The sequence below is a fragment of the Vipera berus genome (assembly GCF_964194415.1).
Source record: "Vipera berus genome assembly, chromosome: Z".
Classification (NCBI taxonomy): domain Eukaryota; kingdom Metazoa; phylum Chordata; class Lepidosauria; order Squamata; family Viperidae; genus Vipera; species Vipera berus.
In genome coordinates, this window is record NC_138205.1 from 114321002 (window position 1) to 114337977 (window position 16976).

The window sequence follows — 16976 nt, forward strand, 5'->3', positions numbered from 1 at the left end:
AGAAATATTTCGACAGTTTTTGTGCGCTTGTGTATATTTGTGCGTATGTGTGAGAAGCATTAGAAAACTTACCTCGAAAGGAAGGAGCCAGCTGCCTTTTCACGACTGTAACGAAACAGTCTTGTGTAGTTTCTCGCTTGCAATCAACTAGCGAAAGAATCATCCAACATCTTTAAAAATCTTTGCAAATGAAAATTGAATCTCCTTCCCATAGTCGGTAGTCGCTTCCGAAGGTTTTTTCTCCATATCTGGCGAGGTGGGGGGGATTCGAGTAAACCTGAGAAATATCCAAAGATTAAAAGCAAAGGCAGCAGGAGCCAGAAGACTCTGGGGTTAACAACTTTGTAATGGCAAACAGGCGTGTTCTGATTGGTTAGGAGGGCAGTGTCCCTACACAGTCTGCACTATCCCCCGCCCCCCTCTTCTGCAGCCTGGAAAAAATGCAGAAATGCAGTGTGCCATTTTATAGTCTTTTAAAACACACCCCAACGCAACCAACCACCAAATGTCCAGGCTTTGTATTTGGGAATTCTGCGGAACAAGAGCTCAAAACCTTTTCTAAATCACTTTCAGATTATCAACTGTCCTTGATTTGGAGGGGTGGGGGTGGGGGAGGGATAGAAAAGCGCGCACACGCACACACCAGAGTCCCTCAGTTTCCGTATAGAGATTTGGGTGGGATTTTTTTCTTCCCACCTTAAATATTTATTTACTATTATGTTCAACTAATTAATCTTGTTTCCTTCCCACCCCGTTGCCTAAGCGCCTGGTGGAATCTAAAGTGATCCCACAAATACTTTGCAGAAAGATACTCCTAAAAAATCTGGTGGGTTTGAAACAAAATCTTAAGAGTTGTTATTAAGAGGTTACCCAAAGAACGAGAATTTTTTTAAAAAATTTTTTGCTCGCCAAACGTTGTACTGTACCTACCGTCTTAGAGACACCTAAGGACATTCATTTCAACAGAAACATCCTTTGTAAGTGGCACTATTCTTCCACAAAGACTATTTAAAAACCCCTCCTTATACTGACTGACAGAATTCGACCATGCTGCCCACAAACAAAATGGCTCTGGCACCGAGTTCTTTTGGATCCTCCCACTGTGCCCCTCTCCCCCCAACCCCCCACATGCACACGCACATATCCTTCTCGTGGCCTCCGCGAAAGGGCAGAAATCCCAAAGAAATCAGGACCCGAAGTACAATGGGCGTTCAAACTTCCCTTGTCATTGGAAGGGCAAGGGACTCCCACAAAGCCTTGCCCTATCTGCAAAGAGCCCTTCTTCAAAAACAGCCATCAATCATTAAGACTACAGGCTATGTAATTTGAACTTCCTGCTTTACATATGTATAAGGTCTTTCATCTACGTTGGCAGGCTTTTCAATTAAGAGTGCTAGGAAATTTGATAACCTGCGTCTCGATTTGTGAGCTCAATCAGGTACTTGGTCCCTGTAGGAGTTGATAAAAAACATAAACGAAATGCTTGGTCTAACAAAGGACGAACCAAATGGCAAATTCCTTCTCCTTTCACTTTTTCAAAGAAATATTTACTGTACCAGGCAGGTGATTTAGTACCCGGAGATAGGGATACCTGATCATTGAATTTTTACAATGTTATTGTACACATTCAATTTGCAGTTTGACATTTAAAAAGAGGCAATCCTAAATGTTAGAATGGCCATGTAATTACAGATATCTTTATTTAGTCTCCCACATTAGGATTTAAGTAACTTTAAGCCTGACAAATGCCCGTCATCTTGACCTTCCCCATTCTCATACTTTTCTTGCCCTGGGCTTAAATGGGCTGCTTGCCATTTGTTGACAAGTACTCATCACCAAGCCTCTGTCTCAATACTGTGTTGCCACTGAAACAGCCTGACCCTGGATTTAATGTGGCAAGGAGGAGGAGCCTACAGGAAGATGATAAAGTGCAGGAAAATCACTTTGTACAGGCTCTATATGTCCCTGGCCAATTCTCTTTTGGATGCCACAGAGACTAGAACTTCCTGACATTTTATTTGATCAAATGGTACTTCATAGAATAAGAATCTCTCTTTTCTTTCAGCCTGGCATTGCTAGAGGGATAGATGCCAGTAAACTGATTTGTCTGATAAAGATTGATCTGAAATGTGTATCTGTTGAAGTACTTCTGAATTTGGTCATCAATCAAACAGGCAGCCTTAACAATGGCCTATACTTCTCATTTTTATTCCAGATTGGATTACCAATTTTTAAATCTTAATTTAAAATATTTCCCCTAAAATCCTTTCATATATTCTCATATATTTAATTCACTACTATAAAATTATATTAAACAAAGAGTTCAATTCTTTACATATAATTTTGTAATACGGTAGATCTGTTTTGGAAAACAGGAGGATTGACAACGTTACCATTAAGATGACAACATGTTACTATTAAGATTACAGCTTTCACAACCTGAACCAATAGAAATCCACAGTGCTTACTTAAGGCTTTAATACTTGTATCCCATTTCTTATGGAACTTTCTAACATTCATTCTTATTCTATGTCTTAATGATCCAGAGAAATGTATTTCAAATTTGACAACTTGAACTCCCTGAATTCCCTAGCAAGTATGCTCCTTTGAAATAGATCAACTAAACATTCACCAAATGTTATTATTTGAATATAAATTAAATATAAGAGAATTTTTAGTTTTGTGAATAGATAACATCCTAATGAATACAAATAAAATAAATATAGGATTTCCTGCAATATGGTAACATAAAAGGAGATTCTTATTACTGCTGAATTTCTACGGAGCATCTCCCATCTTCCCAAACAGTCTTTACCATCTGCTTCATGGATTCTGAATTCAATTTCAATATTTTCTCTGTGCCAGGGATGCACATTTTTATTTAGGTTGGTTTACAAATTAATTGGTTGACTTGATTTACAAATGTCATCCCAGATCCACTCATCAAAAGCAAACAAGGTATTGATAAATTGGGGCAAGTCCAGTGATGGGCTACCAAGAGGGTGAAAAATCTGAAAACCAAGAGAAATGGTTAAAAGATCTAGGTATATTCAGCTTGCAGAAGAGAAGGTTGAGAAGGCATGTGACAGCTATCTCCAAATATCGCATTGTAGAAGATTCAGACTTATATTTGAAGTATATAGGGGATGATGATGATCTCATACGTCCCTTCCAACTCTATAATCTGTGATTTTAAGATTAGAATTTTAGAGTCCAAGATTAAGAAATAGGTGACACAAAGATAAAACAAATTCCATTTTAATTTCAATATTTTATGTAATCAAATAATTAATAAATATCTGCATATATTTCATATTTTTTTCACATTAATATTTACACCTTGCTGACAACGTTTGGAAAAGTTCTTCAAGGTTGCAATGAAAATTTTTCAAATGTAGTCCTTCGGTATATGTACTTATTCTAGGCAATGTTACCAAAAATCAGCTAATCCCTGAAGAGTCTTTACATTTCTAGATGCCTGTAAATAGAACTGCCATTTTCCACCTTAAAGAGGGTACTGAGGCATTCTAAGGGGATGAATGAGGCACCAGGTTTTCAGTTTTTATGGTTTTCTGACTTTGTAATTTTGTAATTTTATTGTTGCTGTGAGCTGCCCAGAGGTATGTTCCAAGGTGGGTAGTCTTACTAATCTTTTATGAATGAATGCCTGGAGAGAAGAACCAGTTTTCAGGACCCTATAGAAAACCAGCAGGATCAGACTATCTGAATCTCAGAAGAAATATCATTCCATAGAGCAGGTGCTAAAACAATGAAGGCACATGTACATGTATCAGTGAAAGATATGTAAGAGTTGCTTTCCTTGTCATGGCATTTTGTACTTTAGAAAGCTGAATGTAAGACTTTTGCACAGGAGAATAATTGTGTTAGGGAGATTTGACAAATCTGTCTGCAATGAGTGCTAACACTATAACAACTATATGAATGATTTAAAAATTTCCGTCCATCTATGCCTTTAATAGCTGTACAACCAAAGAAACTTTATCAGATGAAGCTCTTCCCAATCATGCAGCTCCATGCTGGGAAAAGTTAGTTGATGAAATGAAGTTTTTAAAAACTGAAGAAAAAATGTGAAGAAAAAAAATAGAACTTAAATAATCATGTGTTCAAAAAATAAAATAATTTTAGAGAGCTTAAAAGTCATATTTTACTCACCTTACTGGTTTCTAATGTCCATCGGAAAGGCCAGTCGATCCAGATTGCAGCAGTTGTTATAGATGCACTTCAGCGAATCACATTAATATTAGTATTTCATGGGCAGTACTGACTCCTTATAGGCTTCCAGGTGCAATTCATGTTGCTGGTTATCACCTATAAAGTCTTTCATGGCACAAGGTTGAATTATTTGTAGGACTACCAATCTTCAATTATCTCAGCTTGTCCCATGAGATCTGGCAAAGTACAATGCTTTGATCCCTTCTGTTAAACAATGTAATCTGGCAGCTTCCAGGACATGTGCCTTTATTGCTTCAGCACCTGCTCTATGCAATGATGTTTCTTCTGAGATTCAGATGGTCTGATCCTGCTGATTTTCTATAGGGTCCTAAAAACCTGGCTCTTCTCTCAAGGCATTAATTCATTCATTTAAAAGATTTGTAAGACTACCCATCTTGGAACATATCTCTGGGCAGTTCACAACAATAAAATTACAAAGTCAGAAAACAATAAAAAAATTCACCTTAGAATTCCTGAACAATCATCTACAGCAGATATGTCCAACGTGCAGCCCATAGGCTACGGCAAGTAATGCAGCTACACAATATCATAAACATTTAACATTATTATAATATGTGATTCATGATATTGTATACTTTTGTTTGTTCTCTAATCCGTGTGCAGGGCTTTCTATCTTGTCTTGTAATGCGATCATGTATCTTTCCTTGGCTCTTTGTGCCACTGGAAGCTTTTGTATCAATTGTGAGGTTAGTGTCCAGGTTTCACCAGCATATGTTAGAGCAGGTCGCACACACTGATCAAAATGTTTTCTCTTCAGGCATAGGGTGAAGTTGTTCTTGCTGAATGCCTGCCAACCACATTTAACACACCATTCAATTTCCTTTATCATCAAGAGAGTAAAAGAATTGAAATGGAAATGGGCTGGTCAAATAGCAAGAACTGATGGCAGTCATAGAATGGATCCCTTGATAAAAAGCATCCACAAAAGAAACCTAAAACAAGATGGATCGATGACATCAGTAAGTATCGTAGGCCAAATTGGCAAAAGAAAGCTCAGGACCGTATTGGTTGGAAACATGTAGAAGATACCTTCATCCTGCAGTGGATAAAAAATGGCTAAAATGATGATGAAGTGATTCATATAAGGTATCCTTATTATATATTTTATATGTTTCCCAAGACAATTCCTCTTCATTTAAGGCAGCCCAAGCAAGCAAAAAAATTGGACATCCGTGATCTACAGGCTCCCATCACTCTATCCTAGTGCCTGGATAAAGAACAAGGTCTTTATGGTTTTCTAGAAGGCTAAAATGTTGGGGGCCTGTCAGATTGCTAAGAGGTAACATGGGATCAGGCTGTCTAGGTATGAGTGGAATGGTTGGGCTTGATTGTTCTATATATTGTTCTAGGTGTTTGTCATTGTTTTGTTCCTAGTTTTATTTATTTATTTACCAGATTCAGAAGTCCCGATTCCACAATGGCTCTGGGCAGCTAAAGAAAAAGAAAATCCCACATGTACAAACAAACCCACTCCCTGTAACAGAAAATATAACCAGTGGTGCTCCATAAGCATCCTACTTCAAGGCCTGAGAGAGCAGCTGCGTTTCTGAAGACTTCAAGAACATGGGCCAAGGGGATATTATGCTTGACGGCAAGTGCCAAAACAGAGAAGACATGATTCCTAGCTCTCCATAGATGGTATTGTTTGATTAAGGGAACCCCAAACATGTCAACTCTACTTGATCCTACGGGCGGAAAGACGCCAAGGAAGATAGGCAGTTCTTCAAATAAAATCTACCTATGTATAGGTAATTTGATACAATATAGAATTTTTCCAATATAATCTTTCCAATTCTACCATGACATTAATTTTGCTCTATTTGGGCTCCACTAGTAGATAAAATCCTGTTTTCCTGAAGGCAATGGTATTAAAACAATAAACTTGTAAGTAACATAATCCAAAATAAAACAAATGAAATGAGAATACATTATTATTATTGAAAATCTTCCCTCTATTTAGGGAATTGGGAGAAATTGATGATTAGCTGCAATTGCACTCATATTTTCTTGGGAATAAAGTTTATGTAAAACAGATTTTCAATGCTCCCAATAGGAACCAGACATAATAAAAAAGATATGGAAAGAAAGCAGTTAGTAAAAAGGGATACCTTCCACGCCGTAACAATTTTAATTTTCTTTTGTTTGCTTACGGTACACTCCAATAAAGGCTTCGGACTAAGTCGGCTGTTTTCTTATGATTTTAACTGATCCTAAATAAAGATATTATTATTTTGGATTAAGGCTAACAGATTACAACGCATTTTCAGCTCGCCACTCGCGCGACCCCGCGGAACTCTCGTAGCGCTTCTGGAGGCGGAAAACTCAAGCTCTCGTTCAAACCAAATGACAGTTGATGACGCAAAGGCGCGAGCTTCGCCGCCTCTCACAAACACGCCGCCTCTCCTCCTTTCGGGATAACGGCCTTTTCCTCAGAAGAAACAACAAGACACCCGAAGCGGCGGCTTAAGCGGCGTGCGGACAGGAGGAGATGCGGCGCATGGGCATTTGATCAGCTTTCGGAAAGCATTGACCATAAAAGGAAAGTGTAGCTCGGCCTTTGCCTAGGTGGGTCTGTGGAAGACAGCGAATAATATCACAGAGAATTATAGATACAGCTGTTGTGTTATGTGATACAGATTTAACCATAACGTACACGTAACCATAACATAGGTTAATTATGATCTAATATATTATCCCAGTTCTCTTGGTTCAGACGACACAAAGTCTAGACCAGGGGTAGGCAACCATATGACTTGTGGACTTCAACTCCCTGGCTCAGGAATTCTGGGAGTTGAAGACCACAAAAGAGCCAAGGTTGCCTACCCCTAGAGCCTCTAGGTAGCCTCTAGAGTCTATTGCATTGGGCTAACCAGCCTGTTGCTAGTTTATGTTCTTCTGTAATGGGGTATGAGTCAGAGACAATAAAGAATCTGCAGACATAATAATCCTAGGGATTATGAGCACAAACACCTGTTTTAGATCCAAGCCCAACCTGGTTTGTGAAAGCCTCTCAAAAGACATGCTGGGTCTGGTGATTAATGCTTACCTGCAGGAGGAGGTGATGTTCCACCCTCTTCTTAAGAGGGCATTGCTAGATTCCATCTATTAGATAATTTTTGTCCTGGTAAACATTGTTGAGAAGGTGGTTGAGTAGCAACTGCAGAGGTTTCTGGATGAAATGGATTATCTGGATCCTGTCGGATGAGGGTTCAATGGATATGAGATGGAAATGGCATTGGTTGAACTTTTGGGTCTCTAGTGGGATGGCGGTAAGGTGTATATCCATCCTTGCTGTGCTTAATCTCTTGACAGCTTTTGACACCATTAACCATAGTAATCTTCTGGAATGGCTTTGGGGGTTGGGAGTGGGAGGTCACTATGATGACTTTGTGATTTTCTGATATTGGTGTTGATAGGAAATGAGAAGTTTGGCCTTTGACTCTTGCTTTCCAGGATTCTGCAGGGTTTAGTATTTTCTCTTCTTTTTAATACGCACATGAAGCTGTATGTCTCAGTTCATGGTGACTTAAGCAATCCCTGACCTCCCTCTTGTAGTGCCTGAGGGCTGTTAAGGACTAGATAGGGAGCAACAGACTGAAACTGAACCCTGGGAAAACAGAATGCCAGCAGGTTTGTAATTCTTTGATCTGTGGAGATGCCATCTTTGGTTTTGGATAGGGTGGCATTGCCCCAGAGAGATCTGATTTGTAATCTGGGGGTTTTCCTTCTCAAGGAGCAGGTGGCACTTGTGGCCTGGAAGGCCTTTGCGCAACCAAGGGTTATGTGTTAGTTACATTTCCTGGACCAGTAATCCCTGCTCATGCTTATCCACACTCTAGTCACCTCCAGTCTTGACTATTGCAATGCGCTTTACATTGGGCTGTCCTTGAAAAATATCTGGACGTTTCAGTTGGTTCAAAATGTGATAGTCCACATGGTTTTGTGCATGCCTAGATTTGCACGTGCCATCTATTCTGTGGGAGCTTGTTTTGGCTGCTGATTTGCTTCTGATCCAACACAAGGTGCTAGTTGCAACTTTAAAGCCCTACATGGCTCAGGATCAAGTTCTGTGAAGGTGTGCTGTTGGCTCACTTACACACACACACACACACACACACACACACACACACACACAAAGAGAGCGGGCAAGCTGTGATTTAATGAGTTTATTAATATTCCCCCGCAATTCCCTTCACCAAAAACCCCAGAACTGTCCCAATTAAGTCCAGCCATGAGCAGACCAATGTTAGTTCACAGAGCAATGGCCAGAATACACAACACTTAAAAAGTTTCTCAAACAAAATAAATCCACCAGGCAAACTTAAATCCACAACACAAGAGGGCTCACAAGTCAAAGGCCAAAGTTTCCAAGGAATGATTCAAGTCAAGGTCTGATGTCAATCCAAAGTGATGCAGGAATCACAACGACCATAAAACACACAGCTAGGAAACAACCATGTTGTTCCCAGCTACACCTCCCTCTATCTGCTGTGCTAAATAGCCAGCTTCCAGTGCAGCCCATCAAGAGGTTTCTCCTCTCAAGTAGTCTGGCTGATCTTCTCTGTTATGTATGGGGATAATAAAATATAGCAGCAGTTCTTTGTGACCATCAGGTGGCGCTGTACTGTAATTGGATTGGCTGGTAAGCGCTCGGCGGGAAAACCTAAATAAGGGATTGGGTGCACCTGGCCAAGTATATAAGGGGTACAGGTAACCCCTTTGTTCGCTTTTTTGAACTACCACCAATAAAGAGCTGCCGTGCTGAGTCCTTTGTCTGTTGTCTGACCATGTGGCCAAGAACCCACTACACAATAGTGGCGACGAGGATGGGATCTTGTTTCTCCTGAGGAGCTGAAGTCACTAAGGATCGGTGGAAAGTAATTCCCCGAACCTTCCTCGGCCAGATAAGCAAGAGCTTGCGGTCAGCGAAGTGGAGAAACAGGATGGCCATGGCACAGTATGGGCAGGTGCTGCCATTCGATATGCCGCATCCTGAGAGATGGGCTTCACACCTGAGCCAGGTAGAAGGATTTTTGTGGGCTAACCGGATCACTGATGATATCCAGAAAGCTGCATTCCTGACCTGCTTGAGTGGCCCCGAGATCCATGACCTGGCCGTTAGCCTCTGCACGCTGACAGCGATCGAGACCGTCTCGTACAGGGACGTTGTGAAAAAGTTGAATAATCATTTCATGCTGCGAATGTCCGAACTGGTGTGGCGAGGCCAGTTTGACCAACGGTGCCAGCGACCAGGTAAGACAGCTTCTGAATTTATTGCAGCTCTACGAGAAGCCGCACACCTGTGCAATTTTTCTAATTTAGAAGAAAGGTTGCGGGATCGATTGGTGTGTGGGCTCCAATACAAGTGACTGCAGCAGCGCTTATATGTCCGGCCAATGATCACATTACAAGATGCTCAGGATGAGATCTTGGCCAGCGAAGCTGCTGGGGGAGCAGTAAATGCGACCCATCAAACTCGACCCAGCAGCCCAGGCGGTTCCATTCATAACGGAGAGGCTGTGGACAGCGGGTTCGGAGAAGCGGCGGAGGAGGCTGAGATGCCGTGCATCAAAAGCAAGGACGACAGCAACCGCGGCGCGACAACAATGGAAGCCAGCGGAAGACACCAACAACTAGCAAATGCACAAGCTGCAATTGCAAATAAACCACTCAAAAATGCGCTAGCTGTGGGGGAAACCATCCAAGGGCGACCTGCAGGTTCAGATCTGTTAAGTGCCGGTCCTACAGTAAGAGAACACATCGCGGCCGTCTGCAGAAATCGCACGTGGGACAACTCGCACGAGCTTTAATCGGTGGATGCGTGGCAAGGTACTGAGTCCCTTCATCTCAAATCTCCTCAGCCCTCCCCCACCAAATTCCTCGGGAACAAGGTGACCGTCTCACACACAGACATTCACCGGGTTCTCACACCAAAAATAACACTAGAGGTCCAGTTGCAAGGGGTACCTTGCAAGATGGAACTCGACTCCGGATCCGCAGTCTCCATCATTTCTAGTGATACATTTAAAGCAGTTTGCGGCTGAAGTAAACGGTGGGTTTCTTTGAAACCCACCAACATTCAGTTATTTATTTATTATTTATTTATTGAATTTCTATACCGCCCTTCTCCCAAAGGGCTCAGGGCGGTCCCCCGGTCCCATAAGTTTGCCACCACTAGCATAGAATATATTTCCTTCTGAAAAGTGTTTTTTTTTCTTGAAACATCTTTCCTGGAGATCCTCTAGTCTAGTATTACCAGTCTCAGTAAGAGTAAATCAAAGTTCCCGCTAATTTTCTGGTTTTTATATGTATCCTTTATAATCCAATAGATTCCAGAGTGTAGATTCAGTCCTGAAAGCAATATTTTATAGTGATCCTTTGTCTCAAGTATCCAAAAATTGTCAAATCAGGCAAGGTTGTAATCCATAATGTTCAACATGTTCACAACATTCAACCTCTCTGAAAACAGCACAGAAGTCTCTCCCAGCCAGGTATTGTCCAAGGTCAAATATTTCTTCTCTCCCACTAGCTCTTGAGGTTAAAAGTCCAAGCTCAGTAGGTATTTATAATCCAAGAAGATCAGGGTGATAAATATGCCAAAATATTTTTCTTTATTGCCAGCTGTTCTCCCAAACTAAATTACCAAGCAGCCAGGAAGCAAATCATAGTGCTATACACAAATCCATTGCTAGATATCATTCAAAGTCCCTTTTCCACTATTAAGACAAAGGACTGATTTCTTATATTTTGCCTCAATGTTTTTTTAAAAGAGAAAATCTTAACAGTTATCTCAGTTCTGAAATTTATCAAAACTGTAGCTTTATGTTACTTCCATTTCAGTATTGTATATTTCTGTCCCCCATAAAATTAAAATGCCGCTTCTGTTTACATTCGGAGGTGTTTAGTTTCTTGGGAGCCTTTCCCAGGAAATTCAGTTGTAAAATATTAAAGAAAAAAAATCAATATTCTCACCCAGTTGCAAGCATGCTGTTTACGATGTGGTAATTGGTGCTTTTTTCTTATTCGGTTGTCAGCAGCTAATGGCCGGTCACAGGAATATAGCCAGTCTTTCTCTTGCTGGTTTGGAGGGCTTTCTTTGGATTGAACGGAAAGACTGCCATCTCTCCGTGATCAACAAGGCACCCCTCCTCTTCATCGCCTGTTTGGGGTGACTTTAGGCCCTTTTTAGGGCCGCCAGCAGGGTTTAAATCTGGCCCAGAAGGCAGAACCCTGCCTTCCGGTGTCTTGTTTTACTGCGACGCAAACAGGAAGTCTCCTCAACATGTAGTCCTTAATGAAACTAATGAAACAGGTGGGAAAGCACTGGACTAGAAGACCTCCAAGTCTCTTCCAACTCTGTTATTCTGTTACCTGAAAGTATTAAATTGTTATTGTAGTTATTATTGATTAATACTGTATATTGTATCAGGCATGAGTATGCATATAACTTTCTGCTTTTTATTAAAACAACTTCAAGTTTATAAGCAAGTCTGGGGAAAAAGATGCTACTTAAAATGAATGCTTATCTTAAAAGATTGGCATTTTTTCAGGCTTGCATGGAAACTTAGAAAAAGAAGGGAATTTATTGAATACTAGAATAATGCTGCTCTCACGTGAGATCAAATTAGATCTAAACACTATTCTCAAATCATTTTGAAATGATACATAAAAATAATATATTTAAAATTGACCATTAAGATTATTCTTTCTAGCTTGTTTTTAAGATAATAATGCTGAAAATGAGTTGTATGAATTGTGAAAGCAGTTTATTTTTAAAATATTTCTTTTAGATCTATAATAAATGAAAAAAGAAAAGTATTAAGGACTATAATGCAGTACAAGAAAAACAAGATATAATATAATAAGTTGGAAGGGACCTTGAAGGTCATCTAGTCCAACCCCCTGCTCAGGCAGAAAACTATACCATTTCAGGCAAATGGCAGTCCAGTCTCTTCTTAAAAACTTCCAGTGTTGGAGCATTGACCACTTTTGGAGGCAGGTTGTTCCACTGGTTAATTGTTCTAACTGTCAGGAAGTTTCTCCTTAGTTCTAGGTTGCTTCTCTCCTTGACTAGTTTCCATCCATTGCTTCTTGTCCTGCTTTCAGGTGCTTTGGAGAATAGCTTGACTCCCTCTTTGTGGCAGCCCCTGAGATATTGGAACGCTGTCATGTCACCCCTCAGCCTTCTCTTCGTTAAACTACACATACCAATTCCAGCAACAGTTCCTTATATGTTTTAGCCTCCAGTCCCCCAATCATCTTTGTTGCTCTTCTCTGTACCCTTTCTAGAGTCTCAACATCTTTTTTACATCGTGGTGACCAAAACTGGATGCAGTATTCCAAATGTGGCTTCACCAAGGCTTTATAAAGTGGTATTAATACTTCATGTGATCTTGATTCTACCCCTCTGTTGATGCAGCCTAGCACTGTGTTGGCTTTTTTGGCAGCTGCAGCACACTGCTGGCTCATATTGAAGTGATTGTCTACTAGGACTCCAAGATCCCTCTAACAGTTACTACTATTGAGCAAGGTACCACCTATACTATACGTGTGCATTTGATTTTTCCTGCCTAAATGTGGAACCTTACTTTTTTCACCATTGAATTTCATTTTGTTAGATAGTGCCCAATGTTCAAGTCTGTCCAGATCCTCCTGTATTTTAAGCCTATCTTCTGCAGTGTTGGCTATTCCTGTCAGCTTGGTGTTGTCTGCAAATAGTTCCCTATCTATCCCCTCGTCTAAATCGTTCATGATGTTGAAGAGTACTGGGCCCAGAACAGAGCCCTGGGGCACCCCACTACACATTTCCTTCCATGTAGATGCAGTTCCATTGAGGACCACCCGCTGAGTACGGCCTGTCAGCCAGCTACGAATCCATCTGGTGGTGATGCTATCTAACCCACATTTTTCTATCTTATGAAGTAGTAGGTTGTGATCTACTTTATCAAATGCCTTACTGAAGTCCAAGTAAATTATATCTACAGCATTCCTTTGGTCCCCTAATTTTGTCACTTGGTCAAAGAATGCAATAAGATTTGTCTGGCAAAATCACTAAAGGATAGAGATAATATAAACAGAATTATTACTTTAACTGATGTATTAACTGAAGAAAACCTCTATTTCTCTAGTGTAGTTTACTGATTATTTAGAGCAGGTATTGAATTATATTATTGAATCTGTTTATTTAAAATTGATGTTGTATTTTTCTGGGATAATGTTCAATCTTAGAAACATGTAAGAACAATTGAATATAGTATTTGATTTTTAGGAGGTTTCAAGTGTATGGCATATAACTAGGCACCAGACCAGTGGAGTTTCCAATGGGTGATAGATCTTTCTAACACTCTGTTTTCCAGCAACTGCCACCTGGTTCACTAGCTACTTCAGAAGCAGGGGAGGAAATTTTCATTGAGATCGTTTCGCTGACTCCTTTATCAAGTTCCCATGAGAACTCAGACTTCAAAGAAACTATACAGGAGAGAGAGAGAGAGAGAGAGAGCAGCTTTGAAGAGCCCATGGAGAAGGGATGGAGCCATATTAGAAGAGGGAGTGATGTAAGAGATGAGCAGGCTTAGCCCGAAACTGGGATTAGACATGTTAATTTGGAATTGCTGTGCTCCACAAGAGATCCAAGTCCAGCCCCCCATGAATTATATTGACTTTTATCTAGCGCCAATTTAGCTTGATATTTAGTAGATCAGATTCTTGTGTATAGGTTCCCTGTACTAAATTTTTACTGCTTTGAACTCCACTCCTGTTCCTGGTTATTTGTGCCTGACAATGACCTTTATTTACTAATTGATAAATTATTAGAATTTGAAGTACACATGGCTAGTTCTGTGCCCTTTTTTGGATCCTACTGTTATATCTTATATATGTGGAGACTTTTCTTGCCTTTGAAGAACACTAATGCAATATATCAGGGGTCCTCAACCCTCGGTCCGTGGACTGGTACCAGTCCACGGCCAGTTAGGAACCAGGCTGTGCAGCTGGAGGTGCACTGAAGGCATGTCTTCCACCTCTGGGCGTAAGGCAAGAGTGCAGGGGTCTGAGCAGGGGCGGGAGAGTGGCTGGGCAGAAACTGTCTTACTCAGTTCAAAGGTCCTCTGGCGGCTGCCCTTACAACTGGCCACTCCTCTTCCTACTTCTTCCTCCTCTTCTTCCTCACTTTCCTCCTCTTCCCCCTCCACTCCAGCTGAGCTTGCATGCCTTTCGTGGAACTCTCCAAGTTTGCAAGACAAGTGTGCACCAGCCCAGCTTGCAACTGGGAGCTTCCCCAAAGCCTTGTTGGAGGGCGACCCTCCCAAGGTATGTGTGTGTGAGGGTGTCTTTTTGTCAAGGTACAAATAGGGGCAGGGAAAAGCTACCTTTCACCTTAAGCTCTGCATCTCCAAGGGAATCTCTCTCATCTGCCCTTTTTCTAAGACCGCTGGGCTCTGTTGCATTTCAGCTGGAGTTTTTTTGCTTTTGTTTTGATGCTCCAGGTGCCTCATGTTTGGCAACATCCTGACTGTTTTTCATGGTTTAATTTGGTGTGTGTGTGTGTGTCCCTCTCTTCTGCAGCTCTCCAAGTTTGCAAGCCCTGTGCGTTGTTACCTGGCTTGCACAGGGGGAGGGGACAAGCTACATTTCTCCTTAAGCATAGTGTCTTCAAGGGAATCCCTCCCTCATCTGCATCTTTTCCAAGACTGCTGGACGCTTGCACAGTGCCAAATTGGTTTGGTCTCTCTCTCTCTGTCTTTTGAATGGTGTTCTCAGCACTTCCTTAACATGCTGGGTTTTCCTGGAAGGCTGAGTTTAGGATTGTCCTTTCCTTCCCACTTTCTTAGAAGCAGAAAGTCACTGATCTAATCTAATACAATGTAATAATAATAATAGAAATAAGTGCATTATTTATTTGTTTATTTAGAAAATTTTCAATAAGTGCAATACACTTGAATCATCCTGAACCCCATCTGTGCTGGACCAATATATAACCATCTGGGTAGAGCAGGGGTCGGCAACACCAAAAAACAAAAGAGCCACTCCAAACCGGTTCCATCACACACACACAATTGGGAGCCGCAAAATGTGTGTGCGCATGCATCCACGCACATGCATGCACAAAACCCCCAAAAAGTTTTGTGCATGCGCAAAACAGGAACCTGCGCGGCGATGGGTCTCCCTGGCGATGGGTGCTGGGTTGCGGCGCTGCCTTCAGCCCGGGCGCCGCTGGAGCCACCCCCGGGACCTCCAAACCGCTGCCTGTTTGGAGGTGTGCACGCAGCTCTCCAAACCTTTGGAGAGGTGCATGCACATCTCCGCCCAAACGAGTGGCAGCGCCACCCGTTTGTAAACCTGCCACTGCTGGTTTCGAAAGCTGTCGCGGCCAGTTTGCAGACCTGCCTTCAGAGGAAGGCGGTAGCTCTGCAAATGGGCCGCAGCAGCTTTCCAAATGGGCAGCACCACCGCCCATTCTGAGAGGTGCGTGCGCACTCTTGGAACGGGTGGTGGCGCTGCCCTTTTGGAAAGCTGCCGCAGCCCGTTTGCAGGACTGCTGCCTTTGGCGGCAGCTCTGCAAACGGGCCGCGGCAGTTTTCTAAACGGGTGGTGCCACCGCCTGTTCCGAGAGCTGTGCGCACACCTCTGCCCGTTCAGAGAGGTGTGCGCGCACCTCTTGGGCGGTGGCGCTGCTCTTTTGGAAAGCTGCCACGGTCCGTTGCTGTGCAAACGGGCCGCAGCAGCTTTCTAAACAGGCGGTGCCACTGCCCGTTCGGAGAGGTGCACGCGCACCTCCGCCCATTTGGAGAGGTGTGCGCGCACCTCTCCAAACAGGCGGCGCCACTCCGTTTGGAGAGGTGCGCGCGCACCACTGCCCGTTTGGAGAGGCGTGCACGCACCGGGCGACTGGGAGCCGCAGGAGACAGCTTGAAGAGCTGCATGCGGCTCCGGAGCCGCGGGTTGCCGACCTGTGGGCTAGAGCATGTACTTAAGAACTGTGTTAGAGTATTTAGCATTTGCAGGGTTAATGTTGTATCCTTAGCAGAATTGTATGTAAGAACATGTATTTACAGGGTTAAGAGATGGCTTCTGGGAAATGTAGTCTAATTTTTAGTAAATCCTATAGCTTATCTAGAACAGTGGGAGGAGTTTCAAAGTTTATTGCAGGATATCCTGGCTTTATGCCTTTGTATGATCACTACACAAATCCAAGCAACAAGGTTTCTTCGCTCTGTATGAACATGGGGTGAATTTACCTTTATTTTTTTTACACTGCTGAATGGACAGATATGCTCATGAACAAATGATCCTAACAGCAAATGTAGGTCTGCCTAGGATTCCTGATCAATAAATTTCTGTTTAAAACCGTTCTGCAGAGTTTATGCTATCTGGATCAGAATTATAAAGCATCTCTAATTCATGATTCCATCATACTCCTACCCCCCCACATGCCACCCCACCCCTGGTTCATGGAAAAATTGTCTTGAAACCAGTCCCTGGTACCAAAAAGATTGGGGACCTCTGCAGTATATTCAATGTAATGTGAAAGTTAATTTATATTCTACTTTTACTTAATTACAGGAAAAAAACGCAGCATTTAAAAGTTTCTCTCTCTCTCTCTCTCTCTCTCTCTCTCTCTCTCTCTCTCTCTCTCTGTGTGTGTGTGTGTGTTTGTGTTTGTGTTTGTGTTTGTGTGTATTTGGTTGCAGGGCCACTTATTTCTGCATTCTGTTCATGTAGTT

General features: G+C 42.0%; 2 protein-coding genes across 4 annotated transcripts in view; one reads left to right on the forward strand and one right to left on the reverse strand.

Moving 5' to 3' along the window:
- The window catches only part of EPC1 (enhancer of polycomb homolog 1), a 56563-nt gene extending 55442 nt beyond the window's left edge, over positions 1-1121 (reverse strand). For 2 of the 3 annotated variants that reach the window (XM_081346535.1, XM_081346538.1), the window contains exon 1: positions 73-351. The gene's annotated coding sequence lies outside the window, so the exon portion shown is untranslated. Of the gene's footprint in view, positions 1-72; positions 352-930 lie in introns of those variants that run through there. The other variant, XM_081346536.1, reaches the window with a different exon arrangement.
- A 5555-nt stretch (positions 1122-6676) lies between these two features.
- Positions 6677-16976, forward strand: part of CCDC7 (coiled-coil domain containing 7) — a 317972-nt gene continuing 307672 nt past the window's right edge. Inside the window, 1 exon segment of the mRNA XM_081343017.1 lies at positions 6677-6819. The gene's annotated coding sequence lies outside the window, so the exon portion shown is untranslated.